Below are 19356 nucleotides of genomic sequence, written 5' to 3' on the forward strand. Positions count from 1 at the left end.
GGAATTGAGGGCCAATATAGTTTAAAAAATTGCAAAATCTTCCAGATTTTTTTGTTGAAAGTGTGAAGATGGGTGGGGTTGTGTGAGAACTGTCAAATTTGACAAATGGTTTTGTTTTGAAATTCCAACCATGATCAGCTTAGCAGAGGGTCTTTGACATGGGGGTATGTGCAAGATGGTGTTGAAAATGGTGCATTAAGCGAACATTTGGGCTCCTCTTACAGCTTAGCAGAGGGTCTTTGACATGGGGGTATGTGCAAGATGGTGTTGAAAATGGTGCATTAAGCGAACATTTGGGCTCCTCTTACATCAGCCACTTGGGCAGAAATGCCTGAGGTCAACAATCATTACACTAATGTCATCTCGTGTGCCTCTAGCTGCAGAAAGCTCCACAAGCTCTTTGCATGCTGCCATGGGACGTCGCAAAGGCATGCACTGCAACCCGGGGCTTTTTGTATTCTCTTTGAACCCATAGTGTTAAAGTTGCCATCCCATAGACTCCTGACTTTCATGACGTTAGGTACATCTCCCAAAGAAATTTTCCTTGCCTTAGGTGGTGGGCTAGCATCTTCATTCCATGCTTCTCCTCCTTCGAAAAGTTCAGGAGGACTAATAGCTCCTTGGTTTTTTTCTGTGCAAATAGTCCTGACAATGTCTACTGCCTCCTGATTAGTGACCTGATAGAAGTATTAGGGGAAACAGAATCAGCTGATTGAAACAGTCATGCTTACAATTTAGATGAAGAAATACATTTAAAAAGTTCACTGTTTATGAAAGTACAGAATTCAGAGGGAAAAAAATACTTTTTTGTGAAGTGCTCAAGTCCACTACAGAATTCAGGGGAAGAAGATACAAGGGACTCCATATTGCGAGTATGTGCAAGATAAAATTAACGTTTAAACACAATCCATGAGCTTAGATGATGAACAAACATTACTAAAAGAGAAAGCACGGAAACAGGCAGGATACTTTCCTACAGTGCCCTGATTATGCAAATATACAGAATTAATGGAGAAATGTGTCAGTTCTAACAAATTTGTTGGTTTGAGTTGGTGACACTCAGGGTTCAAAGGTAGCTTCGTGCTTACTGGGAACGCATGTTCCCATCAAGATCTTAGATGAAGAATGTGCAAGAATGTGCAATACTAAGTGCCCTGCCTAAGAAGTACAAAAGGCAGCTAAAGTTCATAGACAATTAATGTAGAAACGTGTCAGTTCTGACACAACTTTGTTTTGGTTTTGAGCTGGTGAAGAGTCAGGGTTTCAAAGGTAGCTCATGTTACTGGGAACCCATGTTCCCATCAAGATTTAGATGAATAATGTGCAGTACTAAAGTGCCCTGCCTACGAAGAACAAAATTCAGCTAAAATTCACACAGAATTAATGGAGAAATGTGTCAGTTCTGATACAATTTTTTTTGGTTTTTTGGTGGCCCAACTCTGTTCAAAGGAATCCATGCCACGTTCCCTCCAAGTGCCAGTTTTGAAAAAGCTCCATGAGCCCCTATTTCTAAATTGGTCCCTTTTGAATGTATGCAAAATCAAAATTAAAGAGAGTCTGTTCTGAAAAATCCACTTGCAGTGTTTGACAATTTTGTTTCTTCATAGAAAATTCATAAGAGTGCAAACTTTGAGGCCGGATTAACAAGCTTTCATGTGCCTTGAAATTGAAACATAAGTGTGAAAGCAATTTGAAAAACTTAAGCATACCTTCTCCCAAAGTCCATCAGATGCCATTATTAAAAATTCAGAGTCAGATGTAATGGGCAGCTTTCTAATCTCCGGTTCTGCTGATATCCACCGTTTCAAGTGTATATCTCCTATACTTCTCGACACAGCTAAGGTTCCCTGTACTCGCCAAGCTCCCCCGTGAATATCCACGTAACCACCCTGCCACAGCCCCAAAAGTATATTAGTAAACCCGTTAAAGAATGGACGAATAGATTAATGCTGCGTCTAGCATTTGGTTGAGTCATTACCAGATTTTCAATCCTCTCCCTTTCTTCCTGCCTTCCAGGTCTATGATCACAGGTAATTGATTCAGCGTTACCATTCCTGCTGAGAACTGCCCGGCAGTCACCCGCATTGGCCACAACTAAGCAACCATATTTTATCAAGGCAGTCACACAACAAGCCCCACTGCTTACACCCTGTGTCAAATAACTCAGTCAGATTCAATTCATAACAAGAAACTCATGGCTTCCAAAATTGCAAGCCTGAGGATTTTGTTAAGTCAACGATATTCAATCCTAAAAAATCAGTTTTTCCTATTTAGGCCTAAGAAATTTCCTTGCCCAACTTGTCAAGCAATGAAATAAACACGAAGAATCATTAAAAAAAATGTCCGCATATTTAATACATCAAATGGTTAGAATACCAAATTGTCCACCAATCAAATAAGCTTTAAACAAGAACCCATACTACACTCAAAGATTGCAACCTCTATGAATTTACCTGCTCCAAAAATTCTTTATCTGTTTCCAAGTACCCAGCTTTAACTGCCTGCTCTATCTCACAATCTTCTTTTTCTGACTTGAGCATCAAATCCACAATCTTTTGTCCAAGTTTCTCAGCAACAAAATCAGCAGCTCTACGACCTCCGTGTCCGTCATACACACCAAAGAAAGCCTGAAAAACCCAACAGTACCCCAAAATAGAAACCATTTAGGTTCGTCTCAAAACAGTTAAAAGCCAATCTGAAATATCTTTGATTGTGAATGGTCGACCTGCAAATGTGGTTCTATCTATCTAATCCAAGGTAGAACTGATGGTTTGTTGAGAACTTGAGAACTGAGGCAGGTTAAATAAAGTAACTGGATAGTATTTTAGGAAAATAAAAGAAAATTTATAGGTGCTTTTCTGTAGGATGCTCTTCTGTTATTGCAGGACATGAATCAGAGCTGCATAGATAAATTTGCAAATAACACTTTTAAGTAAGAGAGTAAGTAAGATCCATTACAAAAATAGTTTAGAGCCGCATCAAGTCAATGCTTGGAAAAGTATCCAAGTTTGGTTTGCAGAAATTTTTAATCCACTGGGATTTCTGGGACTAAATAGGAGCCTAAATGTCAGATCTGCATTCATGCATTTCAACCATGAGTCTCGCCAGTTCAAAATGATGAGAATGGAAGATCTCTTTAGGTGAATATGCAGGTATGCTTCCGCCAAACACAGAAAAAAAGTAATGTAAAGAATTCTCAGGTCATTGGGATCACCAAGGCTAAATAGAGGACTTCTAATCATTGGCATTATCCTCACCAGTATGATGCCCTTGTTACAAAGCATAGCCTGAGTAGGCCTCCCAAGTCACCGAGAGAACATGAAAACTTGTTGAATCTGAGCCCTGAGTCAAAATCAGAATCCAACCAAACTGGAATGTGGGAACCTAATAAGTTCAGAGTGTACATTTGACATATAAGTCTCACCAGGCATCCATTCATCAGATACATAAGAAAAAATATTTGTGTGCGATTTGAAGAAATTTCGGGTCATTAAGATCAGCAGGGCTAAATAGAGGACTTTTAGCAGCTGGCATGGAATGACCATGCCCTTGTAAGTCGTTATGACCATGCGTACCTCCCAAGGGGGCATCTGTTGAATTTGAGCCTCAAATCTCACCAACTCAAAATCGAAATCAAATCAATCCAGAATGTGGGGAGCTAGTAAATTCAGGGTGTGTATTTGAAACCTAAAACTGGGCATGCATGCATCAGATACATGTTAAAAGGTATTTACGCAATTTAAAGACTTTTCTGTTCATTACGCAGCAGAGCTAAATAAAAGATCTTTCAACGGCAATTCATTGTAGAATGTCGTCACCAGGATGGTGCCCTTGTTATACAGAACGGCCTATATAGACCCTCCAAGCGGGCAACTGTTACATTTGAGCCCTAAGTCACGCCAACCCAAACTCACAATGAAACCAGTCCAGAATGTGGGAGCATAAGAAGTTCAGGGTGTAAATTGGGATCACAACTTTCACCAGGCACGCATCCTTCAGATACATATTGAAAGGTTTAAGGATTTTTCAGTTTGTTAGGATCAGTGGGGATGAATTGACTTTTAACAACTTGCATGAATCGTCCAATCCATTCCAGAATGTGATCAGGACGGTATCCTTGTAACACAGCACGGCCCACGGAGACCTCCCAGGGGTTAGCTGTTTTTGTATTCAGTCCTCGCATATCACCAACTCGAAATCAAAATAAAACAAATCCAGAACAGTGCAGATAAGCATGCAAGGAACTTTTCTTGTAAACAGAGTTTGAGGAGAAACCTGTCTGGAAAAGCATGCGAAGGGCCATTTTTAGAAAGGGAAAATCTGCTCATATAGAAATGCAGCTGATCTACTTGCAGATCTGAAAATTAAAAACAAAGAATAACAGAACAGACTGTAGACACAAACACTGGAATAACACAGGTCTGCAAACAATACCACCACTTTATTATGAAGAAGAGATGAGCATTTTATAAACAATGCAATCATTCTCTTTATTACAAAAGATAAAATCAAACTGCATACTTAGATAAAGCCAATATATTTTAGATGTTTCCTTTTTCCTAATTTTTTAGATGTTTCCCTCTTTTCTATTCTTGGATGTTTCCAATGAAATAGTACGCTTTTTCTTGGCTGCCCAATCAATGAGATGTTGTTGATTTTTGTGTCCTTTTTGGTTGCCCAATTCCTCCCTGTTTAGATCAGGAAGCGTCCCGGCTTCCTCCACCAACTGAGGGAAATTGCGTTGCAATGTTTCTGCATTGATCCATTTTGCCTGTGCTGGTGTGTGTCCCTTTCGACCAACCAAATATGAGAAGTATGGCTGATGTCGTGTATCCTGTTTCTTGAAGTCCAGAATTGTATCTTTGAGCAGAGGAGGCTGAAAATCTGGAATATTATCAACCGGATGATGAATTGTAACAGATAGATTCCTCAAGGAGAGGTGGTTCAAATAATTTGAGATTATTAACATTAAGAGCATCGTGGATGCCAAGCTGGGAAGGCAATTCCAAGTGATATGCATGTTCTCCAATGCGTTCCAGAACAGTATATGGGCCATATCTCAGAGGGTGCAGGTTATGATGCTGGCGCTTGAAGCGTTGCTTGTCCAACAAGAGCCACACACGATCTCCAGGTTGAAAAGACAAGTGTGTTCGCTGCTTGTCATGTCTCTGTTTGGCACGATCTTGGGCTGCTTGCAAAGCAGCAGTTACTTGAGCTTGGCATTGAGAAATGGAGTGTATAAAATGATGAGCTGATTTTTGTTCCTGTAAATCATTTGCCATCTCCGCATAGTCCTCATTCACAGCATGTACCACTGCATCAATCAGGCTTTGTTTGTTTTGCTGACTACGAACTGCAACATTTCCAAAGTCTACATATGCAATACGTCCATCACGCATGGCAAAAATGTTCCCAGGATGTGGATCTCCATGAAACAACCCAAATTCTAGCAGCTGTCTCAGAGCAGCACTCACACCAACAGTGAGAAAATCAGGTATGCGGATGCCAACTTCTTTAATAGCTTGTGGATCAGTGCAACGGATGCCATCAATCCATTCCATCACAAGAACCCGTGAACCAGAAAGTTCTTTGTATACTCGAGGAATCTTAACTGTTGGATCATCTTTGAAGTTCTCCAAGAAGTCCTCAATGTTACGTGCCTCAAGTGTATAGTCAAGCTCTTCAAGTAGCTTCTCGCCAAATTCATCAACAATAAGCTCCGCATTACAACCAAGTTTCTCAAGACTAATGCCATTCAAAAATGAAGCTAGAGTTCGAAAAAGGAAAAGATCCCTATATATGATAGGTTCAATTTCTGGCCTCTGTACCTTTATAGCAACCTCTTCGACTGAGCCACGAAGAGTGGCACGATAAACCTGTCCTAAACTTGCTGCTGCTATAGTCTGAGAAGATATTTTGCTAAATATCTGTTCAAGAGGTACACCGGCCTCTTCTTCTATGATTGTAAAAGCAATCTTATTTGGAAACGAAGGAACATCATCTTGGAGAATGCAAAGTTCATTCATATAATCTTCACGAACAATATCAGATCTGTTTGCCAAAACCTGGCCAGCTTTGACAAAAGAAGGTCCCAAATCACATAGCAAATTCCGAAGTTGCTCTGCACGTAATGGAACTATCTCTAGACCCCTCCCAACAAGTCGATCATAGAAAAGGGTGATCCAATATAGCCCTAGTTTCGAGAGGATCTCTACTCCACGACCAAAAAGTGAGAATACTGCCCCTCTTGAGCCTAAAACTCTTTCCCTAACCATTTCTGGAGTATATTTTCGAAAAGGAAAGCAGACACCTCGTTCAAGATCGAGCACCTCTATAGCTTTGCTAGATTTTTCTTGTGAAAATTTCATCATAGAATTACCTTTTTCTTCTCTTTTCCGCAATGGTACCTTATTTCTTGGTGCAACTTCTTGAGAACTAGAACTTGAATTGGATGCTGCATAAACCAGAATCTTTCTTTTTTGTCTTGCAGGTGCCAACTTTTCTGTCTTCTGACTGTAAGTGCTTGTTTTTACATCTAGATAGTTGTCAACAAATATTTCATAAAACAAGTTGCGAAGATGACTGTTGCTACTAGCAGAAGACCCATTGAAGTCCCTGTGCACAAACACTGCATACCTGTTGTCTGAATATGACGAGGATGACGTCTGAATATGACCGGATGTCAACAATTTTTCAATTTGGCGTTCTATCTCAGTTGCCTCTCGAGGAGCAAGGCGATAAGATGGGGCATTGGGTAAGGAAGCGCCAGGAATAAGATCAATGTGGTGTTCAACAGAGCGTGCTGGAGGCAGCCCTGTGGGTTGGGTGAAGACATCTGCAAATTCATGGAGTAGAGGAGCCATTGAAGGAGGGACTGGATTGGTGAGGTTGTCTGGCTTGACGGGGCGAACCAAGCACAAAGAAACATCTTGGTTTAAATTGACTCTCAGAATGGGAGCTTTGCCAATGGAAGGTTGGGTTGATGTGCTAGCTGAGGATGTAAGCACATAGGTGCGCCCATCGTGCTGCAAGTGGTATTGGTGATCTGTAGCATGATAAACAGCATGTCGAGCCTCTTGGTATGGAATTCCTAGCAATAAATCAGCACAATCTAGAGGAGAAACATCACATACCACAGTATCACGAAAAGGTCCAATAGCAAAGGTGACAACACAACATTGTGAGATGGTAAGACGAGGACCGTCCTTTCTGACCCAACTGAGCTGATATGGGTGGGGGTGAGGAGTGGTGGGAAGGCAAAGGCGTTCAACTAAGTCTTGTGACACAAGATTCTTTTGACTCCCATTGTCAAGAATAAGTATGGCCAACTCATGTTTGATTTGAGAATTATGGGTAAACAAAGGCGTAACAGAGGTGTTTGTTGCATTAGCAGTCATGAGGATGAGAGAGGGGTCCACTTCTGTCGGATTTTCGAGAGAAACAACTGGAAGTGGGGTAGTGGCCTTTGGTTGTTCGACCTCTGTAAAAAGAGTTTTCTGGGGGCGGAGATTTTTCAATACTCGACAATCTGCAGAAGCATGTGAGTTGGTCTTGTGAAATGTGCACCAGGGGGTGCGGTGAGGTGTGGGGGATGAGGCAGAGGCGACATTAGAAGAATCAAAGGAAGATGGACCATTTCTGGCTTGAGGATATCGGATTCGAGTACCCACTTTGCGTTCCACCGCCAGGGCCCGAATAAAGGCCTTGTCTAATGAAGCACTATCAAACAATTCAACTTCACGACGAAGAAGCATTAGCAAACCAGAATTAAATTTGATAATTAGTACCTCGTCTGGATCGGATATATGGAGTTGAATGCGCAACTTGCAGAAGACATCAATGTAGGCTTGCACTGATTGATTGGGTAGTTGTCGAAGCTGCAACCATTTGGCAAGGAGATTTTGTATATATCCTGGAGGATAGAAGCGTTCACGTAAGGCCTCGCAAAAGAGATTCCAAGATGTGATAGGCGTCGATTTGGTCTCGGCTTGTTCTCCAAGTTCCACAACCAAGAACATATTCTCAAGATGAGTATCCCACCATGTTTGTGCTAGGCCTTCCAATTGTAGACTGGCGATCTGAAGTTTCATCTCCTCGTCCATTGTTGGACAGGTTCTAAAATAGTTGGAGAGGCTGCGGATCCAATTATCAACAGTCTCACCATTCATTTGCCCTGAGAATTTGGGCAGTTGAAAGCGTGTATCAAGCTGCATTTGCCCTGGAGGGCGTTGTTGTTGTTGCAGCGTAATTAGCTCTTGAAGAGCCCTAGCTAAATCATTCCCTGGCGAGTTCATGATTTTCATCCACTGAATGGAGTGAAATGTATGACCCCTTCTAAAAAAAAATAAAAAAAAAAAAATTCTTCGAACAGGTGGATGGCTTCCAAGATCTTATGCTCTGATACCAATTGATCTACTTGCAGATCTGAAAATTAAAAACAAAGAATAACAGAACAGACTGTAGACACAAACACTGGAATAACACAGGTTTGCAATACCACCACTTTATTATGAAGAAGAGATGAGCATTTTATAAACAATGCAATCATTCTCTTTATTACAAAAGATAAAATCAAACTGCATACTTAGATAAAGCCAATATATTTTAGATGTTTCCTTTTTCCTAATTTTTCAGATGTTTCCCTCTTTTCTATTCTTGGATGTTTCCAATGAAATAGTACGCTTTTTCTTGGCTGCCCAATCAATGAGATGTTGTTGATTTTTGTGTCTTTTTGGTTGCCCAGCAGCGCACATAATATTGGAACAAACTTAACCCATAATACTACCTATTGTATTTTATCGCACTGGAAAAAGAGAGGTGCACAATAGTGCAGGTGGGATGGGGAAGCCATCAACACTTTGTATTTGTAACAGGTGTATGTAACAGTGCACTGAATTTCGACAATGTATTGGGCACAACAAAATAGACACCAGATCATACCCATGTAAAAGCTGTGTCTCTGATATGCATCTGGAGGTTACAAAGGCCAATGATGCATATTAGACAAATGGTGGAATTTAAGACATGCAACCTCAATCAGACCTGGGTTTAGATGGCAAACAATAACCACCAAACAAGGCAGCATTCATTGACAAATGTCCTGTGTATACACCGGCTGATAAGAGGTATTCCACATCCAGCAATGTATAATTCTGTACTGCTCAATGATCACAGATCTAGATAGGTCTGTGTTAATCTAATCCATTTTCTCTCATGGATCATGGGGGCATTCGGCGTTATTTGCAGGGTGCTCCTAGTCACAAGGACCTGATAAATTAAAATTCGTAGGAGAGCCAGGATGGTGATTACAAAATAAGGTCAGAAGATGGTTTCCCAATAAGCAGAGTTAATTGTTATAGATTCCGGAAGGGCACTGTGAGAATGAGGATGTAAAGTTTAAATCCCAACCATGAACATAGCAGCCATATTTCAGATGTGAACACAGAAGAGAAACTGCAAAACATTCAAAATCTTTCACCAGTGGCCTATAGAGTAGGCCCTTTCTTACCTGCTTATCATCGCCAAGTATATTTGTAGTCACGTTGTGGGTGTCTTCCATTACTTCCTTCCGACCCTTTTTACAGTAAAAACCATAATGGTCACCTTCAAGACTTATGCTTTCATCCACAATAGCTTTCTCATTAAGGCTGATCATCTTAACCTCTCTGGGAGACTTTGGGATATGGAGCTTGGGGGGCCGTTTTCTCTTGAGTGAAGGAGAAACTGCACAGAAACTGCCATTGACCTCTGTCAAAATTCTCTCAGCCTGCTCTTCCTTCACCTTCATTCTGCCCTGAAACCTCTGTTTACCTCGCTGAGAAAACACTAAACTCTGCCCCAAAACACCCACATGACGATGATCTCCCCCTTGCTTCACCGGACTGTTCTTATTCCACTGAAGCACTGGTGGGTGATTCTCATCACGATTAGAACAAAGCCGAGATGTCTGTATAGAGCTCCTTGAAGGTGAAAGACCATGGTTGACACTGCTCAAGCCCAGATTCTCCTGAACTTGCTGCCTGAGAGACAGGCTTGGAGAAACTGTAACATTGTTCAATGGGGATTTAATCAGTGGTGATCCTGCATGCATCTCTTTTACTGATTCCACTTCACCGCAGGCCTTCAGTGAAGGGGATCTGCATGAACCCAAAACAGGGGAGTTGACAATGGCAGCCATGCATGCCATTAGCGATTTCTTCTCCAAATTTAAATGACAATGAATACAATGGCAGTGATTTCTTCTCCAAATTTAAATGACAATGAATACAATGGCAGTGAATACAATAAGGCAAGGCCTTATACAACCTAGCTTTGTATAAATGCCATGGAAAACTGTTCACGTTGCACTTGATAAAAAAAATTCTATCAGTTTGTGGACATCTCAGAGACCATACTCTGTGCATAACATCGGAAATATATGGGACAAAGCGACTGGTGTAACGTGTCACCCACCCATTAAGCATTAATTTAGCATACAATATTGATGGCTTGCATGAGACCCGTTACAATTATATAGCCGTTTGCGAAACGGTCCAATAACCCAGTTTTTAATGGCGAAAGAGGGCGTTGAATAAGTATTCCACACACTGATTTTCTGCATTTGACTTTTAACCATAATTGTGAAGGCGCCAAAAGCGGATGGGACTACATTTATGTTTGATATTTTGTGGGGAAAAATGATTAGATGTTAAATTTATTTAATTTAATTATCATAAGGTATTTGAAATTGTTAAATTCATTTTAAATTAAAAATACTAAATTATCAATTTGTATTAGTAATTTTATTAATTTATAATGGTAATAGTAATAAGTATTTATTAGTCCATTTTTATATGGATAAATTATAAAAAATTAAAATTAAAATTAAAATGTAAAATTATATTTTTTATTTTTTATAAAATTATATTTTAGTTCTTTAGAAATAATTTTAATTTGTAGTTTGAATTCTTTTTTAATTAAGATTTTTTTCCAATTTGATATGGCATAATTTAATTTATAGACTAAATAGATTTTTTTAGCAAAATCGGATTAAAAATATCTAAGGAAAAATGTGTTTTTGTTGTTGTTTAAAATGTATTTTTGAATGCATAAATGGATTCAACACCTTAGAAAACCACCCGAGATACTACAATTCTAAACAATTTAAACTCAACTTTTTAAAAATCTTTACACAATTAGCCCACTGGGCTTTAGATTGACGGTGAATGGGTGCATTGTTAAGGCACTCCTTGCGATTGGTCACCGGTTCAAATCCCTCGTGGTCGCTTACCTACCAAAAAAAATTCTTTGTATGGTTTTGATTAAAATTAACCATAAAAAATGTCGTGAAAAATGTCATTTATAGACTCTAGACTACCTCATTTGTTATTGTTATAATTTCATTTAACTAATAAAAAAATATTTTTCTAGATATTTTAAATTATTTTTAAAATTTTAATTATTTAAATATTAATAAACTAGGGCTACAATATTTTAATTTATTTTTAAAGTTTAAATTATTTAAATATTAATAAAGAGGGCTACATAGTAGTTAGTACCTTTCACTTAGTTTAAGTAAATTCATTCAAAATTTAAATTTGCTTAAATAAACTCATTCAAAATTTGAATTTGTGATTTTTATTAGCTCAATCATTTTATTAGTTGAATTTGTGATTTTATTATCTCAATCATTTTATTAGTTGAATTTGTGATTTTATTAGGTCAAACATTTTATTATAAATGCCTTTGGTATTATACATTGAGTTTTTGTTTGACTTGCTTGATAAAAAAAATTACAGATTATTCATAGATTAACATTACAAATTAAAATTTATTATTTTTTAATATTAAATTATTTTATTTATTTTAACTTTCATTAGTTACACATTTATTTTTTAATATTATTTTTATTTATTTATTTTAACTTTGGCTACATTGTTATTGTGTACTTGCTCAAAAAAATATATTTTTGCACATTTTTAATATTATTTTTGTTTATTTATTTTAACAAGATATCTTTTTGCATTTTTAATATTATTTTTGTTTATTTATTTTAACTTTGATTCTTTCCCTGGATAAAAAAGATATTTTTGACACGTTTATTTTTTAATATTATTTTTATTTATTTATTTGAATTTTTATTGACTACATTAATATTGTGTAATAGTTTGCATTACTAATTTCCTTCACCTTATGAAAAAAATCTCTTTTTGCACAGTGCAATAATAGTTATTTCCATATTTAATTAAAAAGTATAAATATTTCCAAAAAATTAATATTCAATCATTTTGTAGACTAGAAAGAATATTACTAATTTCATTATAAGAAATGTGAGCTCTTAGGTCAAAGTGAAACAGGGATGTTTCTAATTTAAATGTAGAAAGTATAGATAGATAAAAAACTTTCCTATCCAACATTCGAGAGATAGATTTTCCAATTTCATCCTAAGAAGTATGTTGCTTATAACAAAAATATATGGTGGGCATTTTCAAGTGGTTTTTTTTTTTTAACAGTTTTTTAAGACCAATAAGGTTTGGCGTAAAGAACTAAAATTCAGTGCATATCAAGGTCTTATAACATGACCATGCATTATTTCAGTGAATATCAGGGCCTTATTATATGACCATGCATTATTTCAATATTATCCGACGTACTATAACATGCCTCTCATCATATTGCGCAATTTTCACTTTGGGTGGGGATTTCATATTGCGCAATTTTCACTTTGGGTGGGGATTTTTTTGGTTAGATCTCAATTAGCCAGCTGGGTAGGTCAAGATCTTATCTAACATAGTAAAAATAAGAGGTATGGTGTATAGAGTTAACTGGACATTTAGCATGAATTGTCTTAGGTAGATATGAAATATAAGATTTTGCTTAAATCATGACCACAAGCTTCCCAAATACAATTTTGCAACTGGTTCAGGAGGCCAAATAATAAAGTGAATATAAAATATATGTAGGAATTGTATTGCTTTACACATCCATGAACTACCAGACTGAGTCATGTTAAAGTGCAACGCACTTTTCATACTTTCATTTTACAATGAAGTGAATAGAATTTAGCAGAATGAAGTGAATAGAATCTGCTAAATGATATATGACAGACGATATAGTACTTAACATTCACATGATCAATAATATAATTGTTGAACTTTCATGGGATGATTAAATATTGTGCATGATTAAATATTGTGCATGTCTCTAGGCATTTGCTTGTTGCAACAGGTATAACTTGTACTTAACATTCACATGATCAATAATATAATTGTTGAACTTTCATGGGATGATTAAATATTGTGCATGATTAAATATTGTGCATGTCTCTAGGCATTTGCTTGTTGCAACAGGTATAACTTTTTGCAAATTTGACAATAGAATTGCAGAACTTTCAATCCCATAAAAAATTAATCATTGTTTTATAATTCAAAGTCACTTGCTCCTTGAAATTGGTGGGGAAACATATTTATAGTCACCATTTGTTCTCAACACTGAGCTCAATTCACATTTGTATGAGCTCGAAAGTGTGTCATTCTTCAACATTTGATTTTCAAATTTATATTTATGGACCATGCTACAAGAAAAATGTGAAATACATGAAAAACCTTGTTATTTCAATCATGTTTTTCGTTTATTTCTCATTTTTTTTGTGTACCACAATCTTTTGAAAGTGTGCAATATGGGTACTGTTTGCGGAATTAAATTCCACATCCAATGAGTGTCCGTACTTGAAATGAGTAAATCATAGGGAAATAAGTTGAAAATACGAAAAAATAGTGTTTTATTTATTTTTTTATTCTTACTTTTTTACTCAAAAAAATGGTGAATCATCCCATGGTTGACATCATCTTGAATCCTATTGGTTCTTAAAAAGTTGATTTTGGATGTACAATTTTTATTTTGAAACCCATTTTAGACCTCAAAATTTCTTTAATGAGTGAGTGTCTATGCTCCTCATACATGGTTTTTAATTGTATAATCACTGTTGAGCACACATTTTTTATTGCTAACTCTACTAACTGTAAGGTTGGTTAAGGATTGTAAAATAATTAGTTCAAATCTGACTAAAAAGAGCCAGTAAAATATAACTTATGTATATGATTTTTAATAATTAATTTAAAATTATCTATATAATATGTACTTAATAATCTTGTATTTTAGGTATTTTTAATAGATATGGAAACTTTTCAAAATGTCTTTCCATAAATACATAACCATAAATCCAAATCATTAATATTTTTTGAAAAAAAAAACATAATTATTAATATGTTTCATAAAAACCAATCATTAAAATAAATAGGTAATCATAAATCCAAATCAATAATATTTTTTGAAAAAAAATCATAATTATTAATATGTTTCATAAAAACCAATCATTAATATATTTAGTCTTATTTGGTACGTAAGCATAAATCCAATCATTAATATTCTTTTAAAAAAATCCTAATCATTAATATGTTTCATAAAAACCAATCATTAATATATTTAGTCTTTTTTGGTCATCTCCATAACTAGAGATCCCCTATCATTTATGAATGTGCTACTATTTTCCTTGAATTTTCCATGTAGTTAAAACTATTTTTTTTATTTAAATGTTTTTACAATGAATACAACTTCGAATTTAAAATTTCAATAAGATGATAGTACCAAATGATGAAAGTAGACACAGGTTCCCATGTTCCTCAAATTTTCCATCTTTAAAACCCAACAAAATTTTCAATGTTTTTATAATAAAGACGACTTAAAAGTTAAATTTCGATGAGATGATCCTAACAAATATAAAAATCAAGATGAAAGTAGACTATATTAAGCTCTTTTTTAGATGTTTTTATAATAAAGACAACATAAAAGTTAAATTTCGATGAGATGATCCTAACAAATATAAAAATCAAGATGAAAGTAGACTATATTAAACTCTTTTTTAGAAGCATTGTAAATGTATTTTTCGATCAAGATGAAAGTAGACTACATTAAGCTCTTTTTTAAAAGTATTGTAAATGTATTTTCCGATCAAGATGAAAGTAGATAATATGTATTACATAGATAATATATATTGCAATTTTTATTGTTGCAGTGATTTTTTAATAATACAATTTGTATAAATATATTATTTTCATCAAAAATTAAAACAAAGAAGGTAAGCTATCAATTTACTAGTAGAAATGTAAAAGTAACAAGAAAAAGGAATTAACGATATATACATTATAATATAATAGTATTTTCAAAATGAAAACAATGTTAAAGGTTCAACTTGATATTCCAATATGTCTTGTTTGAATTAACATTACAATAAAGCTAAATGTTTAATTTGTTGTTTCAATATATCTAATTTGCATATTTACTTCATTTTGATACTCTATCTATTTATGAGATTTGAACATCATTATTATTATATAATTTTTAATGTGAATTTACTTAATAATATATTTATTTTCATATATATGATTTTTTTAATAAACTATTATAGTGAAACATTTCACCTACTTAAACTATAAAGTTATTTCTTAATACAATGAGATTTGAACATCATTATTATTTTCTAATTTTTAATGTGACTCTACTTAATATAATATAATATAATATAATATATATATATATATATATATATATATATATATATATATATATATATATAATTATTATAATGAAACATTTCACCTACTTAAATTGTAAAATTATTTCTTAATCCAATTTTTAAAATGAAGTGGCACATAAGTTTTAATTTTTCTGTAATAAACAACTTCACAAAAGTATGCTCTCATAGTTAGTTTGCATCCTCCATGCTCTAACCGTCTCAAACATTGTCAAAGGCGCCACATTGTTGAATCATGTATCAAATTTCAAAGTTTTTTGTATCAGAGTAAGATTTTCTTCTTGTGATTTGAAGACATGATTGGTAGGGAGTATTGAATTAAAGAACCAAACAAATTGGGTGTACATATATATGAAAAGTGTTAACTTGAGAAACAAACCAAGTTCACAAAACAACTATATCAAAATTACAACTACTACATTCAATGGTAGGATGCTTGGTCAAATCTTTATTAAAATATCTTATTTACTAACATCAAGTAAGAATAAAAGAACAAAGATAATAACTAATAAATGCATTAAAGGCTATTACATTTTTTTGCCTAAATGCAGTTGTCTTCTTGTTGCAAGATGAGATATATGCAATTTTAGTTCTTTATTATTTTTTACCTTAGATTAGCTATATTTGAACTAAGCTACAGGTACTAGCTACTATGTAATACTTAATATATGTGGGGAAAATTTTAAGGATGGAAATTTATCCAATTATTTAGAAATCTTGGTGGATTTTATTGGTCCCTAATATGTCAACTATAAAAAGTTTGCAATGTTTTTTATAAAAATCTTTTTTTTATGATTTTATCTAGTGTTTATAACTATTGTGCAATTTTTAAGGTAAAATAATTTTATAATATAAAATTTGGGCAGATCATTTTTAGAAAAATGAAAATTAACGATTTTCTTTCGGAATAAATTTGAAAAATTAGTCCACCTACTAATATTAACCCTTAAATTTGTTCCTAAAAATATAAGAATATAAATACATACAATGCTCAAAGTAAGAGACAATACACAAATTTTTGAGATTGCATATTAATTTATAGATATTTATAACTCTCTAATGCCTTAAAAAAATTGTCACAACTCTCGTCAATTATTTATGTAAAAAAAAATATAAGAACAAGGTCATGGGACACGTATTCCAAGCTGAATAGTGGGCAAAACATCATAGTGTGGGTGTTCATTTGGTTTATTATGGCTATGAAAATTAGAAAAGACAATGGCCAAGGATTTGAAAAGGAAAAATGACATTTATTTGCATTTATTTATGAAAATAATGGAAATTAGGAGATAATGAAGGTGAAATGTCACTTGTTGCATGTGAGGAGGAAAATGAAGGAAAATAATGGAAATTTGAAGAAATTAGAGGCCTCATTAATAAAAAGGCTTTTGAGGATTAGTTGGCAAGCTTTTGCTCAGACTTTTGTTAGTTTAGTGTTGGAGCTCTCTCTCTATTCTCTCTCTCTCATACTCTGGACACTAAGAGTTTTCTTGGAGCACTCTTGGAGTAGCGTGGCATACTTTGGATTTAGAGCAAGAAGACAAAGGAAGAGTAGGAAAGTGCAAGAGGACATTCGGATCAACAACTACAATAGATTTTTCTTGCAGGTACCGAGTTTCATTTATGATTTCCTTGTTGGTTTTTGAATGCATGGCACATGCATATGGTTTCAGCTTGGTTATGAGTTGTCATTGGCATGGAGGATTGTCTGGATTGACAGTGGTTTTGCCTAGCCTTTCCATTTCTTAGATAGCCATGGAGTTGTGGGTTTTACTTTTGTTTTCTGGTTGGTTTTCTCATTCTTTTGGTTGTGGGTTGAGTTATTAGTTCCTGGAAGCCCTTTGTGGGTTGAGTTACTATTTCTAGAAGTGTTGGTTGGACAAATGCTCTAGAAGCCTGGCAAGAGCTATGGGTTTAGTTACTAGTCCTGGAAGTGTTGGTTGGAACAAATGCTCTAGAGCCTTGGACATCTTGGGTGGAGACCAATCTAGTGACGGTTAGTGATGTTCAACTGTGAGGTAGAATCATTGGTTGAGGGTTGAGGTGGTTTTGCCTCTAGAAGCCCTGGATGGTTTTGATTGATTTGTTTTAGGAGATCCCATGGTCATGCTTAGAATATGGCACGAGGGTGACTGGATGAAATAAAGATTTGGTTCAGCCTAGTATATAGTCAGGAGATTCATGGAAGTCCCATATCTAGTCGGCTTATGAAAACATCAATAAGAGCTCTTCTTCCTTGGTATTTTATGGGTAAATATACTTGTTTATATGTGGCTTATACGGTTGTTATATCCTTGATATTTTTGTTGATTATATGCTAGTTATGAGTGAGTTTTATGACAGTGAAAAATTATGGCTCTCATCATGTTTTGGTTAATCACTGAATGTACAATGGATATATGGCTTAATAGATGGTAATGCAGTTATTGGGATGAGGCATCAATGCTTCTTAGTAATTCTCATATAAGTATGAAACCCCTATGCTCAAATTTGTTGTTTAAACCTGTAGAATGCATATTTGTGACATGTTTGATGAAATGCATGTCATGGCTAGTAGGGGTCCAATCAAGTTCTCCTTCAAGTCTTTGCATCTATATCATTTTTTCGATGTTATTTTTCATTTCTAGAAGTTTAATGGAGTTCTGGGAAGTGGATGATCTAGGTGGATATTGGCGGCCACCCACCTATTCCACCTAGACCCTCCAGTCAATTTCATCTATTTCCTTATTCATTTCAGCATTTACTATTTTTATTAGTTTTTGAGGTCCTGAACTTCCGGAGTAGTTTTGACCCCCTAAACGGCTTTTTTTTGGGGTCCATGATAATCCCATAACCGGAGGTAGGGCCTTGTGGCGAAACTTGTAGTACTCAAAGAGACCTATCCAATAAGGTATCGTACATGCCAAATAGAGGTAAAATGACCAAGTTACAACCCCGGGAAGTTGGTTGCCCAACTAACCCCAACGGGGCCCACAAACTCTTGGTGTTACATCTCTTAGGGTTAGAGTTTTGATTGTTTAGGGTTTTCTCATGTTTACAATAATAAATAGGCCCTTGAACCTCGTTGTAACATAGTTCAGAGGCATGTAGCCACCACATCTCATCTCAGAGATAAGCTACCATCACCCAAGCTATCTTATTTCCATTATGTTTGTAAGCATAGTTCAGTATTTTCTATTAATGAAATGAAGTGTTTTTCTATTGCATCTCTGTGTTTATGATTATATCTGTAAGTTGTTGTGTTCCTATTTAAGTTTATATCAGTGGTATCATAGCGGTCTGCTCTTTCACTGTTTTTCTTTGCATTTCCCTGACGAGGTCAAGTTATAAGGAGTTAGGGCTTGATCTGATTGAACCATTATAAGATCAGTCTCGCAAAACCCAACGGACTCCCATGGCAGAAGAAAAGAAAGATGAGGGGGCAGGAGATCCTTTCAAAATGTTGCTCGAAGAAGCCCTCAAGCGACAGAGGGATGCGATGATGGATAACTTTGCCTAGATCCTTCGACCGCTACCCACAAGCAATGCATCTTCATCTAGCAGCCACTTTGGAGGCGCCGCTCCTTTTAAGGTACAAGTTAACTTCGATATTCCCATATTCGAAGGCCTGATAGATACAGACGCTGTAGATAAATGGTTAAATCAATTGAAAGGATATTTTTTAGTTCATGACTTTTCCAATTAGGAAAAGATTACTTTTGTACTTCTTAAAGTCACCCCACACATCAAAGATTGGTAGGAAACCTATTGTGAACAAAACGACGAGAGTGAACCCTCATTATTTT

The 19356-nt window shown here is 35.4% G+C and overlaps 1 pseudogene across 1 annotated transcript; it reads right to left on the reverse strand.

Moving 5' to 3' along the window:
- Nucleotides 1-228: 228 nt before the first annotated feature.
- LOC149173189 (putative protein phosphatase 2C 2) lies at nucleotides 229-10430 on the reverse strand (annotated as a pseudogene). Its single transcript, XR_016259664.1, has 5 exons — nucleotides 9509-10430; nucleotides 2454-2627; nucleotides 1979-2149; nucleotides 1710-1889; nucleotides 229-677 (listed from the first exon to the last, which is right to left on the reverse strand). The product of XR_016259664.1 is annotated as a putative protein phosphatase 2C 2 (transcript).
- Nucleotides 10431-19356: the final 8926 nt, after the last annotated feature.

The sequence above is a fragment of the Pinus tabuliformis genome, chromosome 4_2 (genome assembly GCF_031772625.1).
Source record: "Pinus tabuliformis cultivar Carrire ecotype Pingquan chromosome 4_2, CPIR1, whole genome shotgun sequence".
NCBI lineage: Eukaryota > Viridiplantae > Streptophyta > Pinopsida > Pinales > Pinaceae > Pinus > Pinus tabuliformis.